We start from the raw sequence: 20820 nt of genomic DNA, 5'->3' as shown, positions 1-20820 counted from the left end.
GTAGGAGGAAAGAAACAGTACAAGCGAGATAAGGGGCAAGTGACACTGACCTGGATGTTGAGAGTTGTTAAGGAGCAAGGGAGGACCAGGGCAAATAAAACTGAGCTTGACAATCTAAAGCAGGGAGTTCATTGTTGCCATTTGGTGACACATGAATTTTTCAAGATAAGCAAGTTTTCTGGGTATCTACTTAAAAATCTTTTGATTTATATGTTGACCATTAATCATCCTGAAAGCACTCTGTGATTCAAAATTGTGAGGTCAAACAAAACATATCTGCTATCTACATATGACCAAAAGGTTATTATTTGTCTTTTTCCTTTTGTTTTAATACATTTCAGGACTGGTCCTCCATTTGAAGACAAGTATAATATATTAAAATTTGTATTTATATTTTCAAACAATTTTACCAACTCTGATAATTAAATCTGTGTTTTGAGTTGGTTGGTCCACAGTGCCTGAATATTTGGCTAAACATTATTCTGAATATTTCTGGGAGGCCTTTCTGGATGAGATTGATGTTAAATTGGTGGACTTTTTGAGTAGAGTAGATAGCCCTCCAATGTGAGTGGACTTTATCCAAATCAATCGAAGGCCTTAATAGATTGAAGATTAATCTCCCAAGAAGGAATTCTTCAAGCAAGTGGCCTTTGGACTTGAACTCCTCAGGTCTCCAGTAGATTTTGTTCTTACCAGCCTCCACAACTCCATAACAAATTTCTTAAAAATAACTACATATATATATATACATACATATACCTATATACATACACACACACACACACACACATACACACACACACACACACACACATCCTATTGGTTCTGTTTCTCTGGAAAACCCTGGCTTATATATCAAAATACAGAGAAATACTGACATCATCTTGTGTCATCCCACAAATCAGAGCTGCCTACACTTAGCATTTCAATAAATGTCCTTCCATTAATTTTCTAGGCATATGTGTTATGCTAAATTCAGTCATGTCCAACTCTTTGGGACACTGTGGACCATAGCCCACCAGTCTCCCCTGTCCATGGGATTCTCCAGGCAAGAATACTGGAGTGGATTGTCATGCCCTTCTGCAGGGGATCTTCCAGAGCCAGGGATCAAACCCACATCTCTTACATCTCTTGCATTTGCAGGGGTGATTTTTTTACCACTAGCACCACCTGGCAGAAGATAATACATCAATGCCCTCATTTCATCTATTAGAAAAATATATATATAATTTATTACACTTGCATTAATCAACAATTTTTGTCATGATGTTTCATAATAATCACTCAGAAATTTTTGGTAGATTTCAGCAACAAATCTTAATTTTTTGCTCATTCATCTGTGAGTTAACTGTGTTTATTATAAGACTCAGACTGACGCTCAGTGGTTCCTCGAGATACACTGCTCATATGGAAGTTTGAAAGGATGCAAGAATGCAAGTAAAATCTTACAGGCATATTTAAAGTGTTTTATCAGGTAAAATGTATGTCATTATCATATTCCACTGGCAAAGCAAGCCAAAGAGCCTAGAGGATAATAAAAGATTATATGAGTGGAAGAATAAGAAAAAAATGCAATCTGCCACAGTCCTGTAAGAAAGGACACACTCATCAAATTTCAGAAGTTGTCAGGGGTAAACTTATTATTCTCTTCGCTTTTAGTGAAAATCTGTAGATTTTTTAGTGAAAATCTGCAGTTAAGTAGACATACATACTGGTTAACCAATCTCCATAAAGTAATACTAACAGATAGTTATACAAAAGTTTTTTTAAAAAAAAAACAAGAAATCTCATAATTAACATACAAGGCGAGCACAAAGGGAGGGTCATATCTCATATTTGTACACCTCCTTAGACACAGGATAAGGTAAAATATCCATATTAGAAAAAAATAAACTAACTTTAAATCAATTTCAGCCATTTTTAAATTTTAAATCTTTTTAAAATATAAATTAATCTTATTAAAATTAGGTATACCTAAATAAAGGGTATATTATTTCGTGAATAATTAGTGAATGTAATAAAACAGGTATGCTAGAAAGACATTAAAAATGTAGTTTATACTATTTTACACTAAACTTTGGGGGAAAAAAAAGAATTGCTAAATAAGTCACAGCATGTATTTTGGAGCCATAGCAAAAATAAACACAATAGATTAGTGAAATTAGAAATGTACTTAATATGTTTGCATTCTGTTAAGTGAGAATATCGATAGATCTCAATACAAAGAGATAAAAAGAGAAGAAATTAGGCAATATTTGTAAAAATGCATGCACAGTATGGAACAATGAGAAGTGTGACATCAGTAGTATAAAATGAGAGGAGGAATAAATGTGTACAGTTTTTATACATGGTTGAAATTATGTTTGTATCAACTTAATGTGGACTACTGTAGCTATAAGATATTTTGTGTTAACCTCTTTAAAAATTGCAAAGTAAGAACACCTAATAGATTCAAAAAAGATAAAAGAATCAATGTGCATCCTTTAAAAAAAAAATCAACAAATTACAAAGAAAGACAACAGACAAGAAGAAAGTAAGAAAGGAACTTTAAAGTTGTCAAAAAAGGAACAATACAATGAAAATAGTAATTTCATGCCAATACCTGTAATAATCACGTTAAATGTAAATGGACTGAATTGCACATTTGAAAGACATAGACTAACTGAATGGCTAAAAATAACAGGATCCAACAATTTGTTGCCTACAGGAGAATCACATGAATCAAGGCAAATTGCAAGTGGTCAAACAGGAGATGGCAAGAGTGAACGTTGACATTCTAGGAATCAGCGAACTAAGACGGACTGGAATGGGTGAATTTAACTCAGATGACCATTATATCTACTACTGTGGGCAAGAATCCCTTAGAAGAAATGGAGTAGCCATCATGGTCAACAAAAGAGTCCGAAAGGCAGTACTTGGATGCAATCTCAAAAATGGCAGAATGATCTCTGTTCGTTTCCAAGGCAAAACATTCAATATCACGGTAATCCAAGTCTATGCCCCGACCAGTAACGCTGAAGAAGCTGAAGTTGAACGGTTCTATGAAGACCTACAAGACCTTCTAGAACAAACACCCAAAAAAGATGTCCTTTTCATTATAGGGGACTGGAATGCAAAAGTAGGAAGTCAAGAAACACCTGGTGTAACAGTCAAATTTGGCCTTGGAGTACAGAAAGAAGCAGGGCAAAGGCTAATAGAGTTTTGCTGAGAGAATGCACTGGTCATAGCAAACACCCTCTTCCAACAACACAAGAGAAGACTCTACACATGGACATCACTAGATGGTCAACACCAAAATCAGATTGATTATATTCTTTGCAGCCAAAGATGGAGAAGCTCTATACAGTCAGCAAAAACAAGACCGGGAGCAGACTGTGGCTCAGATAATGAACTGCTTATTGCCAAATTCAGACTTAAACTGAAGAAAGTAGGGAAAACCACTAGTCCATTCAGGTATGACCTAGATCAAATCCCTTATGAGTATACAGTAGAAGTGACAAAGAGATTTAAGGGACTAGATCTGATAGACAAAGTACCTGATGAACTATGGACAGAGGTTCGTGACATTGTAAAGGAGACAGGGATCAAGACCATCCCCATGGAAAAGAAATGCAAAAAAGCAAAATGGCTGTCTGAGGAGGCCTTACAAATAGCTGGGAAGAGAAGAGAAGCGAAAAGCAAAAGGGAAAAGGAAAGATATACCCATCTGAATGCAGAGTTCCAAAGAATAGCAAAGAGAGATAAGAAAGCCTTCCTCAATGATCAATGCAAAGAAATAGAGGAAAACAACAGATGGGAAAGACTAGAGATCTCTTCAAGAAAATTAGAGATACCAAGGGAACATTTCATGCAAAGATAGGCTTGATAAAGGACAGAAATGGTATGGACCTAACAGAAGCAGAAGATATTAAGAAGAGGTGGCAAGAATACACAGAAGAACTGTACAAAAAGGATCTTCATGACCCAGATAATCACGATGGTGTGATCATTCACCTAGAGCCAGACATCCTGGAATGTGAAGTCAAGTGGGCCTTAGAAAGCATTACTACGAACAAAGTTAGTGGAGGTGATGGAATTCCAGTTGAGCTATTTAAAATCCTGAAAGATGATGCTGTGAAAGTGCTGCACTTGATATGCCAGCAAATTTGGAAAACTCAGCAGTGGCCACAGGACTGGAAAAGGTCAGTTTTCATTCCAATCCCAAAGAAAGGCAATGCCAAAGAATGCTCAAACTACCGCACAATTGCACTCATCTCACGTGCTAGTACGGAGAAGGCAATGGCACCCCACTCCAGTACTCTTGCCTGGAAAATCCCATGGACGGAGGAGCCTGGTAGGCTGCAGTCCATGGGATCGCTAAGAGTCGGACACGACTGAGCGACTTCACTTTCACTTTTCCCATTCATGCACTGGAGAAGGAAATGGCAACCCACTCCAGTATTCTTGTCTGGAGAATCCCAGGGATGGCGGAGCCTGGTGGGCTGCCGTCTATGGGGTCGCACAGAGTCGGACACGACTGAAGTGACTTAGCAGCAGCACATGCTAGTAAAGTAATGCTCAAAATTCTCCAAGCCAGACTTCAGCAATACGTGAACCGTGAACTTCCAGATGTTCAACCTGGTTTTAGAAAAGGCAGAGGAACCAAAGATCAAATTGCCAATATCCGCTGGATCATTGAAAAAGCAAGAGAGTTCCAGAAAAACATCTATTTCTACTCTATTGACTATGCAGAAGCCTTTGACTGTGTGTATCACAATAAACTGTGGAAAATTCTGAAAGAGATGGGAATACCAGACCATCTGACCTGTCTCTCGAGAAACCTGTATGCAGGTCAGGAAGCAACAGTTAGAACTGCACATGGAACAACAGACTGGTTCCAAATAGGAAAAGGAGTACGTCAAGGCTGTATATTGTCACCCTGCTTATTTAACTTCTATGCAGAGTACATCATGAGAAATGCTGGGCTGGAAGAAACACAAGCTGGAATCAAGATTGCCAGGAGAAATATCAATAACCTCAGATATGCAGATGACACCACCCTTATAGCAGAAAGTGAAGAAGAACCAAAGAGCCTCTTGATGAAGGTGAAAGAGGAGAGTGAAAAAGTTGGCTTAAAGCTCAACGTTCAGAAAACTAAGATCATGGCATCTGGTCCCATCACTTCATGGGAAATATACAGGGAAAGAGTGGAAACAGTGTCAGACTTTATTTTTGGGGGCTCAAAATCACTGCAGATGGTGATTTCAGCCATGAAATTAAAAGATGCTTACTCCTTGGAAGGAAGGTTATGGCCAACCTAGATAGCATATTTAAAAGCAGAGGCATTACTTTGCCAACAAAAGTCCGTCTAGTCAAGGCTATGGTTTTTCCAGTGGTCAGGTATGAATGTGAGAGTTGGACGGTGAAGAAAGCTGAGCGCCGAAGAATTGATGCTTTTGAACTGTGGTGTTGGAGAAGACTCTTGAGAGTCCCTTGGACTGCAAGGAGATCCAACCAGTCCATCCTAAAGGAGATCATTCCTGGGTGTTCATTGGAAGGACTGATGTTGAAGCTGAAACTCCAATACTTTGGCCACCTCGTGCGAAGAGTTGACTCATTGGAAAAGACCCTAATCTGGGTAGGATTAGGGGCAGGAGGAGAAGGGGATGACAGAGGATGAGATGGTTGGATGGCATCACTGACTTGATGGACATGGGTTTGGGTAGACTCCGGAAGTTGGTGATGGACAGAGAGGCCTGGTGTGCTGCAATTCATGGGGTTGCAAAGAGTCGGACATGACTGAGTGACTGATCTGAACTTAACTGAACAGGTTGAAACCGAAGTAATAGATAAAGGTGTACTATGCAGATAGAAACAGAGCAGTAGTGGCTATACTTATATATAATAAATTTTCACAAGCACACTGACTTCCGTGGGTCACAAGTGACAAAGAAATCGTTATAAAATGATAAAGGGGTCAAATTATCAAGATAACAGAACATTAGCACTGAACTATATGAACAAATATTAATAGAACTGAAGGGAGAAAGTGATAGAAAAACAACAACAGTAGAAGGATTTATTATTTTACTTTTATTAGTGTCCAAAGCATTCAGACAGAAAACCAATTAGAAAACCATCATTTAATGATATGATAGACGAACAAACACATTCAAAACAGCAGCAGAATACATGTTCTTCTCTAGAGCACATGAAACATTCTCCAGAATAGGTCATAAATTGAGATACAAAACGAGTCTTAAAAATTTAAGAAAATTTAAATTATATCAAGCATTCTTTATAGCTACTATGATATAAAATTAAAAAATGATAAAAAAGAGAATATTGGAAAAATCCTAATTATGTGGAAATTAAACAACACATTTCTGAATAAGCAATGGATCACAAGAGAATCCAAAGGAAAATCGAAAAATATCTTGGGAAAAACAAAAATGGAAATAGAACATATGGAAACATGTGGAATGCAGCAAAAGTAGTACAAAGAGGGAAGTTTATAGAGATAAATGCATAATTAAGAAACCGAAGAAAACATCTAATTTTATAACTTAAGGAACTAGAATAAGAACAAATTGAGTTCATAGTTAGCAGACTAAAGAAAAATTTTAAAATGAGTAGAAGTAAATTAACTAGAAATTTAGAATACAGTAGAAGAAAACAGCACAACTAACAACTGTTTTTAAATATATAAGCACAATTTATAAACTTTTAACTAAGGAAAAAAGAGGGAGAATAAGTTAAATAAAAGTATGTATAAAAAAAGAAAAAGTACATTGATACCACATAAATACAAAGGGTCTAGACTACTATGAACAAGCATAAGTCAAAAATTGAATAATATAGAGAAATAGATATAATCCTTGAAACATACAACTTACCAAGACTGAATCCTCAAGAAATAAAAAATATGAACATACAAATAATGAGTAATGAGGTTAAAATATTAATTAAAAATCTCCCAATTAAGAAAAGTCAAGGACAAAATGGTTTCACAAGTAATTTTATCAAACGCTTAAAGAAATAAAATCAATCCTTCTTAAATTTTTCCAAAAAAATAATGAGGTGAGATTTTTTTCACTCATTTTATAAGGCCAGTGTTACCCTCATTCCAAAATATAGCAAAGAAAACAATCAGCAAAATAAAACAGCTTCCAGAATAGGAGAAAATATTTACAAATCTTATATCTGATAAGGGGCTAATATCCAAAATACATAAATATTGCATACAACTCAATAGCAAAAAGAAAGAATAAGTCGATTTTTAAAATGGGCAAAGGACCTGAATAGGCAAGTTTCCTCAGAAGACATTTAAAATGCCAACAGGTAGACAAAAACATCACAGATAACCTGGCAAATACAAATCAAAACCACACTGATATATCACCTCACACCTGTTGGAATGGTTATCAGAAAGACAAGAGATAACAAGTGTTGGTGAGGATGGAAAGAAAAGGGAACCCTGATACACTATCAATGCCACTGTAAATTGGCATAGCCATTATGGAAAATGGAGGTTCCTCAAAAATTAAAATAGAAGAACCATATGATCGAGCAATCCCACATTTTGGTATATATCAGAAGGAAATAAAATCAGTATCTTATACTGATATCTGTGCTCCACCTTCCTTGTATCATTATTCACAAGTGTCAAGACATAAAAAAATTGAAGTAAGTGTCCATTAACAGATAATAAAGAAATTGTGGTATATATGCAATGGATTATTGTTCATCCATAAAAATCTGAAATTCTGCCATTTTTGATAATATTGGCAAGGCTGGAGGACATTATGACAAATTAAATAAGCCAGACAAACACACATACCATGTAATCTCACTTATATATGGAATCTGATAGTCAAAATTCACATGAACAGAAAGTTACCAGGGGCCAGGAGTTGAGGAAAATAGGGAGATATTTGTAAAAGGCAACAAACTTTCAGTTACACTATGAATAAGTTCTGGGGATCTAACATACAGAATGAGAAGTATAGTCAATAATATTGTATTGTATACTGGAAATTTATTAACCATAGATCTTAAGTATTCTCACTTTAAACAAAAAAATGTTAACTGAGTAAGGTGATTGATATAGTTATTAGCTTGAAATGAAAAGTGAAAGTTGCTCTGTCGTGTCCAACTCTTTGCGACCCCATGGACTATACAGTCCAAGGAATTCTCTAGGCCAGAATACAGAGTGGGTAGCCTTTTCCTTCCCCAGGGGATCTTCCCAACCCAGGGATCAAACCCAGGTCTCCCACATTGCAGGCAGATTCTTTACCAGCTGAGCCACAAGGGAAGCCCAAGAAGTGATAATCATTTCATGGTGTGTGTGTGTGTGTGTGTGTATACATATACATATATATATATATATAATCATCACAATGTATACCTTAGTAAAATTACACAACCTGAATGTATAATTTTTATCAGTCATTTTGAAAATGAATAAAAGAAACAAGAGCCCCTATGCACGCCTCACTCACCACAGCTTATAGACCCCAGTAGAAAGAAAGATTTCCTTCTGCCCCTGTAATAATAGGACTTCCCATGTGGCACATTGGTAAAGAATCCACCTGCCATTGCAGGAGACACAGGAGATTCAGGTTCAATTCCTGGGTTGCGAATAACCCCTGAAGTAGGAAACGGCTATCCACTCCAGCATTCCAGCCTGGAAAATTCCATGGACAGAGGAGACTGGCGGGTTACAGTCCATGGGGTCGCAAAAAAGTTGGACGCCACTGAGTGAGCATGTATGCACTGCAACAACAAGATTCCAAGCATTTGTGGCCAATGAACAACCACAGCCCTCCTCAATTTTTTCCTTTGTCCTATAATGCAGGGGTCCCCAACCTCCAGTATCTAATGACTGATGATGTGAGGTGGAGCTAATGTAAAAATAACAGAAATAAAGAGCACAATAAATGTAATGTTCTTAAATCATCCTGAAACCATCCTCAACTCCAGTTCATGGAAAAGTTGTCTTCCACGCATCCAGTCCCTGGTGCCAATAAGGTTGGGGACAGCTGCAAAGGAAGCCCCTCTGTTCTCAAGATTGTCCCCATAGTTCACCATAGTTTGCCTGTCCCAAATTGCAATTCTCTGCTATTCCAGAACAAATACCATTTATTTGTTGGTAAAATAACTAGCTCTTTTGTTAAGGTCAATACATTCGTATCTTAATAAAGTTAAAACAGACAAAATAAAGAAAGCTCCTTGTTGCTGTTCAGTTGCTAGGTTGTATCCAAGTCTTTGTAACCCCATGGACTGCAGCCAGGCTCCCTGTTTTTCACCATCTCCCAGAGTTTGCTCAAACTCATGCCCATTGAGTCAGTGATGCCATCCACCCATCACATTCTCTGTTGTCCCCTTCTCCTCCTGCCTTCAATATTTCTCAGCATCAGGATCTTTTCCAATGAGTCGGCTCTTCACATCAGGTGGTCAAAATATTGGAGCTTCAGTATCAGTCCTTCCAATGAATATTCAGGGTTTATATCCTTTAGGATTGACTGGTTTGATTGCTTTTCAGTCCAAGGGGCTCTCAAGATTCTTCTCAAACACCACAGTTTGAAAGCATCAGTTCTTTGGCCCTCAACTTTCTTTAAAATATATGAAACTCCTAATATAATGTAAGTTCTATGAATAAATGTTTGACTATATTGGTAAATTGATAACAGACTAATGGATGAATGGAGTATTATATATGCATGAGTGTCAGTGTGGGTACGTGCATACACATATACAGACATACTCACATGTACACATGCATAATATGCATGTTATGGATCGATAAATGATTTAATTTATCAATAAATATTATGAGTTATTACAGAATAGCAGGAAGGGATAAATATCACAGTCTTATTTATTTTAGCTACATTTTATACTCTGTTGAGTGTACTACATATTCTCTTATTTTTCCTTCTCTTTTTGTTCTCCCTCTTGCTTCTTCTTTAAAATCATTTATATACTTGGTATACACTGAACACTTACTGTAATGCCAAATATTCTGACATATTCTGTTATCCTAAGTAATGTAAGCTCCAAATACCAAAAGCCTTAGAAAAATTGTTATTGAATACTAACTATAGTAAAATGAAATAACATAAATGGAAATATACAATCATATATGCTTAAGCCTACTTATGGAGGTATGCACTTTCTTCTATGGCTCCTAAGCTACTACTGAATTTGTGTAAACACCTCTCCTGCTGTTTGGTAATTGGCAATTTACTTCTTTAGCTCATGGTTTAGATTTCTACCCCTTGGAGAGTATGGATTTTTTCATTCATCAATCTAAACTCTGAACCTAGTGAAATGTTTGGGACAAAACATTCACTTAATTGACACATGTTTAATTTAATTGTTCCTTGTTTTCTATAACTATTGTGCATTTGCTCAAGGTCATGTATGGCTCTGTCTTCATAGTCAGCATTCTTCCCTGATGTATTAGATTTTACTGTTATTTATCCTCGCATAAATCTAACATTTTTTGTTTATTTCATTTCCAACCTTTCTAACTCAAAGCAGTTCATTTTCTCCTTTGTCCAACACTTGTTTAAATTACACCTGAATTCCAAAGCACACATGACTGATGTGTCCTTGCTTTTTTCTTTTTTTTAATTTTATTTATATTTAATTGAAGGATAATTTCTTTACAGTATTGTGTTGGTTTCTGACAAACATCAACATAAATCAGCCATAGGTATACATATGTCCCCTCCCTATTGTACCTCCCTCCCCATCCCACCCCTCTAGGTTGTTACCGAGCCCTGGTTTGAGTTCACTGAGTCAAACAGCAAATTCCCATGGGCTATCTGTTTTAAATATGTATGTTTCCATGTTACTCTCTTCATAGATCCCACCCTCTCCTTCCTCCCTTCTCCACACTGTGTTCTTAAGTCTGTGTATCCATTGCTACCCTGCAAATATTTTTATCAGTACCGTCTTTCTAAATTCCGTATATATATGCAGTAGTAGCATTAGAATATGATATTATTTTTCTCTTTCTGACTTACTTCACTCTGTATAATAGACTCTGGGTCCATCCACCTCATTAGAACTGACTCAAATACATTCTTTTTCATGACCAAGTAATATTCCATTGCATATATGCACAAGCATTTCTTTATCCATTCATCTGTTGATGGTCATCTAGGTTGCTCCCATGTCCTAGCTATGGTAAATAGTGCTGCAATGAATTTTGTAGTACATGTGTATTTTTCAATTTTGGTTTCCACAGGGTATATGCCTAGTAATGGGATTGCTGGGTCATATGGTGGTTTTATTCCTAGTTTTTTAAGGAATCTCCATACTGTCTTCCATAGTGGCTATGTCAATTTACATTCCCACCAACACTGCAAGAGGGTTCCCTTTTCTCTACACTATCTCCAGCCTTTATTGTTTGTAGACATTTTTGATGATTGCCATTCTGACTAGCGTGAAGGGATACCTTATTGTAGTTTTGATTTGCATTTCGCTAATAATGAGAGATATTGAGCATCTTTTCATGTGTTTATTAGCTATCTGTGTGTATTCTTTGGGTAAGTATCTGTTTACGTCACTTTGCCACTTTTTTTTTTTTAATTATGGAACACTTTGCAAATTTGCTTGTCATCCTTGCGCTGGGGCTATGCTAATCTTCTCTGTATCGTTTCAATTTTAGTACATGTGTTGATGAAGTCAGCACTCTTTTCCACTTTTTGATTGGGTTGCTTGTTTTACTGATATTGAGTTGCATGTGCTGTTTGTATAGTTTGGAAATTAATTATTGTCAGTTGTTTCATTTGCTATAACTTTCTCCCATTTTGAGGGCTGCTTTTCACCTTATTTATAATTTCCTTTGCTGTGCAAAAACTTTAAATTTAATTAGGTCTCACTTGTTTATTTTTGTGTTTATTTACATCTCTCTAGAAGGTGAGTCTTTTTTTGTCCATATGAACTCATTAATTTAGCCTATATTTCAAGTTTTTCCCATTTATTTTTGTCAAATTATGCTGTTCATTTTTATTGTGTAATATGGTTACTAATGTCCATGTCTTTATTTTTCAAGTCCTTTGAGTGGAGAATTTGGACCAAGGCTTTTTTAATGTTACTTACAATTCATCCCACAATGCATGATATATGCTCATAATACATAGTCACTAAACACTTTAAAACAAAAAGCTATGCAACTAAAAATGGAGCCCCAATCATGCTTGCAGTATTAATTATTGTCAAAATATTTCAGCACAACCTCTGTTTGCTAACTCTTTAAAATGGATTTCCACTCTTTCAAAATTTTGTCCTCAATTTTATGGTCAAACATTTGATTCTTTATAAACATTTTGTAAGGAGAGGTAAAATGCCTTTCCCTAAAAAGTAAAATAAAAATGGAAGCATGTTTAGCACTAAGTAGACTATAACAAAAATGAGGAAAAATAGTTTGCATGGAAAAAATGACTATATCTACCCAATGTTTCATTCTAGTGTTATAATTTCAAATCTTATGCTTAAATTGTTCATCTGTTTTATGTTGGTTTATATATATGACATGAGACAAAAATCCAATTTCATTCTTCTGCATGTGGTAATCCAGTTTTCCCAGCACCATTTATTGAAGAGACTACCATTTTCACATTGTATGTACCTGACACTCTTGTTGAAGATCAGTTGAACGTGTATGTTTGGATAAAATAGGAAGCATAGGAAAAATAGACTATAAAGATCATCACATACAGGAGAAAATAATCAAATAAAACTTCTCAAAATATGTATACATAATGAAACGAATTAAAAACCCAAATGGGAAAACACAGAATATCAGACAAGCAGAAAGACCTGAAAGATCCTATATAGGAAGAAATGACTCAGAAATGATGTAAGATCTAGAGAACAAAAATGCAATAGAAATGTTGATACATGGAGAATAGAGAAATAATTTATACTACACATCCAATCAGAATCCCAGGGAAAAGAGAATGGTGCCAAATGGTAATGAGAATAATGATCAAAGTATAAAGGTTGGTCATATATTTTCATTTTGATGTGAGAAAACTCAGTAAATACAAGCAAAATAAATAAAAGTTCACAAAAACCATTTCAGTGAAACTGCAGAACATCAAGATAAAGTAAATATCTTTAAAATATCCAGAAATATGGAAATTTTATATTACAAAAGCCAATGAAACTAATAAGAGATGAAGAAAAATAGGGCAAACAGAAAGAAAAATAAGTTTAATGATGATAGCAAATATCTTTCAATCTAAAGGTTTAACCTCAGGCAATTTTATTTTGGGATGAGGTTGAAATATAAATATGTTCAGAAAAAAAAAAAAAGGCTAGATATAGTTTGTTACCAAATGACCTTAACCAACATATAATTTAAAGACTGTACTTCAAGAAGAATTAATATAATACCAGAAAGGACTGACTGATAGGCAATAATTAATTGTAACCAAAGAAAAATTTAGGGAAACTTTAAAATTGCATAATCTTTGACTGCATAACAAGACATGAAAATAACTTAAGTATTAAAATATAAAAAATATGAGAAGACTATAACATATAATCTGCAGAAAATTCACTAGAATTAAAATATTTTAAGGTACTCCAAAAATGTTCAAGAAGACAGTTAAAATACTGATTTATTATACTTTAGATTTTATTAGGTCCAATATTCATGTGCAATTCCTATCATAACCTTTAAAAATAGATGCAAATGCTCAGCAGTATATAAGAAAAAAGATTAAGGTAAAACATCAGTCCAATCAAAGGCAAAACACAAAGAAAAAACATAGAAAAAGAGGATTATATACAAAACTCCAAAAAAACATTAGAAATCAACACAAATTTATCAGGTATGACAAAAATGTGAATCCTTCAAAACCCACAGGTTGATCTTCCGATGCAGGGATTGAACCTGAATCTCCTCCTTTGCAGGCAGATTCTGTATCATCTGAACCACCTACAAACTCTGATGTACTTCTGATGACTCTCCATGGAATGAATGATTCATGTGATGACTCAGTAATCAGGACCACTTGGATTTTTGGGGGGTACTTTGTCATCTCAGGGTCAGTCTTTCATGTCCAATAAACCATAAACAAAGCAAATTACAATTTCAAGTATAGTCCTCTAAATGTTTCTCCACGGATGAAACAGAATGATTTCTAATTTTCCTATTGGTCAAAATTGTTCCCATAGGCAAACATTTCTGCAAAGATGCTAAGAAATATGGAGGAGCATATGAATATTCAGTCACCAATAAATATCTCCTCCGTAGTAAGTTATGAGTTTTAATAGTGATTGTATATCATTAGTCATACTGCTACTGAGACTCCATTTACTTATTTCGATTTCATCTTCTTTTTTTTGTTGTTATTATTTCTATCCTTTTGCTTCTTGAGTATATTCCCAAATTCATTGCTTGGATCATGTATTTGTCATTTTTCATTGTCTGAATAATGAAAACAATCTTAGTGAAACCAGAGTTAGAAGAGGCATGATGGCATGAAGGACATTACTATAGGGCTATTGCTTGCTGTGGATCCAATGGCTACTACAGCTACCGCCAGCTTTTCATGGGACCTAGGTGAAAACATAATTACATCTTTATTATGTAAATAACTCTATTTTGTGGTATCTTTGTTATAGCAGCTTAGCCTTTCACTTAGATAATACATAAAGTATTAATGGAATTTTGAAATTGGAGTGTTGCTCAAACAAAACTTAAAATATATGTCAATAGCTTGCTATTTGGTGTTGGACAACAAGGGAGCAATGAACACAGACTTGATGACTTATGATCTTTCTTACACCGTTGAAAAAAGTTGATGTAACTGCCACCTGTGATAACTTGGAAAGCAGATTGCAATCTATGGAGACTATAACTCTACAGGAAGCAGTCAGAATGCCAGTTTGCAGACATAATTGGAAAGAAATAGAGTTCTGCTGAAAAAAAAAAAAATTCTGACTGCAACATAAAATAACAATTTTGTGAAAATACAGAATTTGAAAATTCAGTGTAAGGAAAAAGCAATTGTTTGCCTACTGTTAAAAGCAGGACATTTGTTGAAACCGAAAGTAGGAGAACTGTCACCCAGAATCTTCTTGAAGTGCATTGCATTATTTTTATTTATGTATACAGTGGTTGTCAGCCCAGCTGCATGGGTCAAAATAAATGTTCAGATGGCATGGAATTAATTATTATTTAATTGACAATGACAGAGAATGTTGAGCAGAACATAGGCCACATTAAATATAGGAGAAAAGTCCATAAGTTTAAGAATTACGACCAGGAAAGTCATTTGGATGTAGTAACTTTCACACACAATTGCTTGAAAGCAAGAAACTATCACTAATTCTAAAGTTGTTATGCTAACTAGTATGCTAGTTAGAGAAATCTTTGACCCATGCTACCTTCAGATAGCTATATTTATGTGTCTAAGTTTGTAGCAATTGGATATAATTGGAAATTATTACTTTGACTAGATCTTGGCCTTAGCACAGTAGACATACAATCTCTTTACTTTTTCTCTTCCTGTTGTACAAATGTAGTGGTAAACCATGTTATTCAGTCTGATAACAATAATCCTCTTGGAGATGGTGGCAGAGATATAAAAAAGGAAGGGACACCAATCACTGCATAGTCTCATGAAATGGAACTGACTACCTGCCATGACCATTGCATATTCAGTCATATTCAGACTATGTGAAAAAATATGTATTTCTATTTTGTTTGAGTCATAGAATTTTATATCTATTTTTGGTTGTCTGAACCAAAATATGCCTCTTTCTTTAAACAGCTTAAACTAATATAGTTCTCTGCTTAATTAAAAAAGTTGTTTTCTAGAGAGTTGGTATCAGTTTTCGCATCCACTGCAAATCTGTGATAGTTCTAATCCTAAACCCACTTTTTTTCTCAAATCTATGTCTTTTAAAAACTTACATAGGCAAAAGGAGATCAGTTACCTTTTTTCTTTTATGATAGTGAGGTTAAATATTTTTCTATGAGTTTTGTGAAATTGTAAATTTTAATTTGTGCCCTTTTCTCACTTTCAATTTCTAAGGGTTCTATAGTTAATTCTATGATCCAACTGATCTGGGAGGATTTCTTTAGTTTATTACATATATTTTAAAGAAAATCTTTTTTAAATTTTGTTATGCTTTTCAATACTTTTGCTATCCTCTGACAATATATTAGGTTTTTAGCTGCAGGGTATCTTTGCTTTTTTTTTTTTTCCTAATCATATCAATGCTTGTTTTCCTTTTTGCATATATGCTTGAAAGATATTCTCATGCAATATCAGATACAACTCAGATATTCAAGGCCAGGTGATAGGCCATTATATCATTACAGTGGAAAGAGACAATTTAATTTAATGTAAACACTTACGAATCAAATTAAACTCAATGATAAATATATAGTATAGTAAATATATATATAATCTTATTTATTAATATGTTTAATAATTTGGCATAAACTAATTAATTAATGGGCTTCCTTGATAGCTCAGTTGGTAAATAATCTGCCTGCAATGCAGAAGACCTTAGTTCAATTCCTGAGTTGGGAAGATCCACTGGAGAAGGGATAGGCTACCCACTGCAGTATTCTTGGGCTTCCCTGTGACTCAGCTGGTAAAGAATCCACCTGCAATGTGGAGACCAGGATTCAATCCCTGGGTTGGGAAGATCCCCTGGACAAGGGAAAGGCTACCCTCTCCAGTATTCTGGCCCAGAGAATTCCATGGGCTGTATTAATGGACATGAGTTTGAGCAAGCTCCAGGGGTTGGTGATGGACAAGGAAGCCTGGTATGCTGCTGTCTATGGGGTGGCAAAGAGTTGGACATGACTGAGCGCCTGAACTGAGCTGAATTAATTGACTCCATTTTAACAACTTGTGGTCAGCAAGGAATCAGTACCCAAACGACGTACTTCCTACAGAGGTCAAAAGTAGACATGAGGCAACAATTCAATTAAGAAAGTTTCATTTTTAACAATGTTAGGTATGAAAGATAAAATATAAGTTGCACATACAATGAATGCTTTTCATTTCCTAGACAAAATTCAATTTTTCAACAAATTTTACAGGACTATATGTTCCAAAAAATTAAGGAGTATTTCTTTGATTTATTTTCTGCAATGAGCATCGTTTTAGTCTAACTGAATCATATTTATGATCTATCATATATAAAATGGTTTTCCCAGGTGGCACTAGTGGTAAAAAAATCCACTTACCAATACAGGAGATTCAAGAGACACAGGAGCATCAGGAGGATTCTCTGGATAGGAAATGGCAACCCACTGCAGTATTCTTGTCTGGAAAATCCCATGAATAGAGGAGCCTGGCAGGCTAAAGTCCATGGAGTCGTAAAGAGTTGGATACAACTGAGAACACCCACGGTATTACATATAAAATATTAATACTACTATTAAAGCTAATTCTGAAATTAGTTATGTTGAAGACTTTCAAATAACATTAATAAAAGCAGAAGAGTAATCTCATGATGATCATTCTTGTATATCAATAAGATTAATTTTTATATAACGATTCTTTTTATTTTTGAGATAAAACAGCTTTGTGTTATTTATATTTTATATGATGTTCACTTTACTTGAATCTTCATTTCTGTTCCTTACTACTTGCAACATTATAATAGAATTATAGATCTTACAAAAGCAATTATTTGATCAATAATTATTCAACTGATTTAGACACACCTGCAAAACACTTTAATACACAAATTGTTATTAAAATATGCAATAATGAATTTATAAATATAGTTCATTTTTAAGTCAGTTTTGTTTTACTCTTGCTGTTTGTTAATACCATTACTTGGAAAAAAGGAAAAAAAATAAAGAGGAGGAGGAGGAAAAGCAAAGAAGTAGGAATATGAACATAGAATAGAAAAAGCATAGGAAGATGAAGAAACACAAGAAGATTGAGATGAAAAAGAAAACAAAGAGGGCAAAAAAAAGAAAGGAGGAAGGGCCACTAGTGGAATTGAGTAACTCTATAATGAATACTATGTTTTATTTTTTTCCTTGCTGATTCATAAAAATTAAGAAGGTCCAGGAATATTGCATCTTTGTTTGAAGGACAGCTTTTACCACTTCTCATTTATTACCATTAAATATTTTACTACTTAACATTTTATCTAATCTCTCTCAGAAATCATTTATAATGTATGGTCTTCATGTTGATAAATATTTAAAATTGAGCATCTTTGATTGGCAAACATGGGAAAGCAGAAATTCTGAAGGAATTAAGAACATTTTTCTCACTAATAGTCTACTTTTTGCTGCCAAGAGGGACCAAGTATTACACACAGTTAAATCGCATGTGATATTTAAACAGCATAAAAGGATGCACACTGCCACTTCATAAGCTAAATATCGTGGGGATTAGTGTAAAATTGGGTCAGTATCAAATATTTGTAATTAAAATTGCTAATGCCTTGTAAAACAAAATATATAACTCCAAGAGATCTCATTTTTCAATTGTTATTTAATGTAAGCTTGCGTGGCTCGGTGGTAAAGAATGCACCTGCCAGTGCAGGAGACACGGGTTCAATCCCTGGTCCAGGAATATCCTACATACCCCCGGGCAATTAAGCCCATGCACCACAGCTACCGAGCCTGTGTTCTATAGCTTAGGAACCGCAACTACTGAGTCCATGTGCTTCCACTACTAAAGCCCAAACTCTCTAGAGACTATGCTCTGCAACAAAAGAAGCCAAAGCAATGAGAGGCCCTCACACCACAAATAGAGTGTAGAGCCTGCTCACGACTACTAGAGAAAAGCCTGCACATAGCAACAAAGACACAACACAGTCAAAAATAAATAAATATATATTTTTTAAAGTGGTAATACAGATGTCTGTACTTTCTGCGTTGCAATGGGGTCTTTTAATTTATTAATTTACACAATATGTTATATATTTATGTGATAAAATTATTTATCCATACACATGCCTTAATGGAGATAATAAAAGTGGATATTTTAAAACTCCTGTGTTTTTCCTTATCATGACTTCTATCATAACTAGTTACTTAAAAACTTAAATAAACCTGTTGCCACAAAATATAGTTTTGCATATTGCCTATAGTCATTACAGATCTTTTTAAAAATTAATTCAACTCAATACTAACTCAGTTCAGTGAAAACAGTAATGTTTATTTGTATCACCATAAGTTTTTAAAAGCCATTTTTAAACCAAATTATGTTGATATTATGTAGGTCAACCTGAACTGGAATTAAAATATCAAAAGATTTTGATTTCTTTGAATAATGCAAAACATATGTATATATTAAATTTGTGAGCTCTTACAACTTTATTATCTAGATTTACTAAAGTCCAAATTTTTATTCTAAATATTTTCATCATATATATATGTACAAAAAAATGGAGAAAATCAGTTATTCAGAGTATGCAAATGCATTTTTAGGGATGAATTAAAAGACTTACATGCAACTTCCATGCAAATTCCTCTATGTTACTTAAATTTACAAATAAAATTTACAAATTTCACTGAAAATAAATGCAGGTCATTTTTCTATATCATTCTTGATTTTAACCACACAATGCTTAGAAGGACCACTGCAATTTAAAATTTTTAAAAGCTGAAAACAGAACATATTTCTTAAAACTTGACAATACAACATCATAAAGAATTTTAAAAGCAATCTATTACAGGCCAGATATCTCATTTCTAGTTGATAATAGAAAGAATAGTGTCTGTGTAATTCCTCTTGGACTTTAAAATATCATTTATATGTTGTAAAATGAGTGGTCTATACTTGAACATTATTCACAGCATCAATTCGGAGACAATCCTCCTGGAATAGAGTATACCAATAAATTAAATTTTGCTTTTTAAACACAACAGTAGAGGTATGTGAAACCAATTGTATTTCTAAAAAATGGCAGAGTTTTGGGTGAAAAGATTGTCTCAGTTTGTCATTCCCACACCCTCATTATTTATAAGAAAACAGGAAAGGAAGAAACATTTACCCAGTATCTTCTGTCCAAAACACTATTAGATGTTTTAAATAAAGTTTTTTAACATTAAAAAATTACAAAACTACTACAATATTGTAAAGTAATTAGTCCCCAACTAAAATAAATAAATTTATAAAAAAAAAAATTACAACATAAATACAGAAAATACAATGTTTGTAGAGCTCAACAATTTTTTTAAAAAGTGAACAGACCTATGGTTAATTTTAAGAAGCAAAGTAACCCTAATCATATTCTAACTCAAAGGTTCCTTCTAGTCACTGGTTCCCAAAGAGAAACCTTCCAACATCACAGATAAATCTTCACTGTTTATAAAATTTGTAGAAAAGAAATCATACAGTATATATTCTTTTGTGTCTGGGCCTTTTTCCCTAATGTATTTGTGAGCTTTTCGTAAAATTGTGTGCAGCTTATTTTTGCTATATATAATAATAATATTCCATTAGTGAATATTGTGTTGTTACTCATTCAAAGTCGTGTCTGACTCTGCAACCCCATGTACTGCAGCACTCTTGGTGTTGCTGTCTGTCTCCTCGTGTTCATTGTGTTGAGGATGATGCCATTCAACCAACTCATCCTCTGCTGACCTATTCTTTTGCCTTCAACCTTCTCCAGCATGAGTCAGCACTTTGCATCGTATAGTCAAAATATTGGAGCTCCAGCATCATTCCTTCCAATGAATATTCAGGGCTGATTTCCTTTAGAATTGACTGGTTTGATCTCTTTGCTGTCCAAGGGAATCTCAAGAGCCTTCTCTGGCAACACAGATCAATAGAATCAATCTATGGTGCTTTGCTGGCAAAGTTATGTTTCTGCTTTTAACAT

At 34.5% G+C, this 20820-nt stretch overlaps 1 non-coding gene across 1 annotated transcript; it reads right to left on the bottom strand.

The window, feature by feature from the left end:
- Positions 1 to 11576: 11576 nt before the first annotated feature.
- On the bottom strand, positions 11577 to 11683 carry LOC145508049 (U6 spliceosomal RNA). Its single transcript, XR_014055318.1, has one exon. It is a non-coding gene; the product is annotated as a U6 spliceosomal RNA (small nuclear RNA).
- Positions 11684 to 20820: the final 9137 nt, after the last annotated feature.

The sequence above is a fragment of the Giraffa tippelskirchi genome, chromosome 5 (assembly GCF_054371585.1).
Source record: "Giraffa tippelskirchi isolate mGirTip1 chromosome 5, T2T-mGirTip1v1.2.pri, whole genome shotgun sequence".
NCBI lineage: Eukaryota > Metazoa > Chordata > Mammalia > Artiodactyla > Giraffidae > Giraffa > Giraffa tippelskirchi.
Note: the sequence above shows the minus strand (reverse complement) of the source record. Positions and strands in the feature narration are given on the sequence as shown.